Below are 2,500 nucleotides of genomic sequence, written 5' to 3' on the forward strand. Positions count from 1 at the left end.
AGATTTATAGGCCTAGAGGAGCTAAAACAAATTGGTAGGCCTAAACGTAGGCTACTTTTCAAAACATGGTTTCACAGAAAATATCAAAGTAAGATTTCTTAGGCCTATGTGAACATATCAATATAATGAAGATATATAGTAAAAGTACGCTTATCTTTTTTATATTTTCATCTCTGATTCGAACGCCTAAAATTATAATAGAACAGATTTGTAGGCCCAGAGGAGCTAAAACAAATTGGTAGGCCTAAACGTAGGCTACTTTTCAAAACATTGGGATGTGATTCGCGCTTAGCATTTACCCAGACATTTATAACTTCTTGCGTTCATAACAATATTTGCCTTTCATTGAAAGACATCCTAAGTTATGTCTTAGGGGGGGGAGGGGGGGAGTTAAACTTGCTTAAGTTAAATAGTAAATTCCTTGTGGTACTATGGAACGCTGCGCTTATGAAGTTTATTTAAATAGACTTTGTTGTGTGTGTGTGTGAGAGAGAGAGAGAGAGAGAGAGAGAGAGAGAGAGAGAGAGAGAGAGAGAGAGAGAGAGAGAGAGTTGCGTATATTGAGATTTTCGTGATTGGTCGATTGATGTCAAATTGATTATTATTATTATTTTCATTATAGTTATTTTCATTATGTATATATATATATATATATATATATATATATATATATATATATATATATATATATTTATATCGCATATTTTATTGTATATACAGGATAATTGCAAATATCAAATACCTTTCCATATTATTATTATTATTATTATTATTATTATTATTATTATTATTATTATTAGCTAAGCTACAACTCTAGTCGGAAAAGCAGGATGCTATAAACCCAAGGGCTCCAACAGGGAAAAATAGCCCAGTGAGGAAAGGAAATAAGGAAATAAATGAATTATGTAACGGGTATTTGTCACCACGTTCATTTAGATCACAAATATGACGTAAAATTATCACGAAACATAAAAACAAAAAAAAACAAAAAACAAAAAGTTAAATTTCATATAAAGAGAAAGTTGAATCAGAAAGGACAAACATAATTAAAAAGCTGTTTAGAATCTCGTGACGTCACAAGAGGAGTCGTCGTAGTAAGGAGGTCAAGTTCATGAATGAAACAATGAACCATTCATCCTCTATTATCGTAATCACCGGCGGAGAATTGTCAGCGCTCGTGTTGTAATGAACGCATCCGTTAGTGTTACCTGCGCCAACGAATTTGGGAGGAGGTCATGTTTTCGCCGCTGTTTGTCTGTTTGCAAACAGCTGCCTGACCACAATTTTACTCATAGCGCTGTGCAACTTTCAGGTATTAATTGTTATATTGAGACGTGGAAGGGATTCAATTTTGAAATTCCTTAGTCAAAGGTCAAGGTTAAGGTGGAGCAAAAGGTCGACCGAATTAACCCTGACCTCAACCCCAAGTTCGCACATGGTTGTCACTCAAGACTTCACGTACGCCTACGGTCTAAATTGATTCTGGGAAAGGCAAGCTGGTTTCGAGAAAGTTGCCGTAGCGGAGATCTGCACGCTCTAAGTGCATATTGAAGGTAATCCTGTACCACCGTTCCCCACCGTAATAAAATGCTACTTTTTTAACCACCCTTAGAAAATGGCATTTCATTTATAGCAATGCTAAAGGCCACTTCCTTTGCCATGCTTACCTAGTTTCACTTTCTTCCTTTACCAACATTATCAAATGTCTCTTCCTTTGCCACCCTTATCAAATGTTACTTCCTTTACCACCCTTTCCAATTGAAATTTCCTTTATCAACTTTTTCAAATGTCACTTCCCATACGAAAGTTTACTAAATGACACTGCCTCTATCAAAATCCCCCAACTGTCAATTCCTTTAACACCCTTATCAAATGTCACTTCCTTTATCAACATGATCAAATGTCACTTCTTTTATCAACATAATCAAATGTTACTTCCCATGGCACTTCCTTTATCTAAATACCCCCAACATCCCTTCCTTTACCACCTTAATCAAATATCACTTCTTTTATCAACTATATCAAATATCACTTCCCATACAAACCTTTCCAAATGTCACTTACTTTATCAAAATCCCCCAATGTCAATTTCTTTACCACCTTAGTCAAATGCCACTTCCTTTATCAACTTTATCAAATATCACTTCCCTTACAAAACTTTACCAAAGCCTCTTCCCATTTCGTATGTGAGCCCTATTGAATCCTACCTCTCTTCACCGTCGTGTCGTCGTCGTGTTCCGCAGGATGCTCCCCAAGGACCACCCTCTCCGGCTGGGGATCAGGACTGGCCGAAGCGCGAGGTGACGGGTCGGGATTGCCCTCGGCTTTCGACGTCGCCGTCAGGAGAACCAGCAGGAGGATTTGACGGACCTGAAACGGGTGAGTTTGATAAATCTGTAAATTTATAGAGATTTATACTATAACTCTTCATTCAATCTATATAAATTCAAGTGAATTAGATGGCGAGGTAAAGTGAAGGAGGATATGGAGAGAAGGGGTG

The 2,500-nt window shown here is 37.2% G+C and overlaps 1 pseudogene; it reads right to left on the bottom strand.

Moving 5' to 3' along the window:
• LOC137625695 (neurotrophin 1-like) overlaps positions 1-2,500 on the bottom strand; it is a 31,665-nt pseudogene that overhangs the window by 23,364 nt on the left and 5,801 nt on the right.

Source organism: Palaemon carinicauda, chromosome 32, assembly GCF_036898095.1.
Source record: "Palaemon carinicauda isolate YSFRI2023 chromosome 32, ASM3689809v2, whole genome shotgun sequence".
Taxonomy (NCBI): Eukaryota; Metazoa; Arthropoda; class Malacostraca; order Decapoda; family Palaemonidae; genus Palaemon; species Palaemon carinicauda.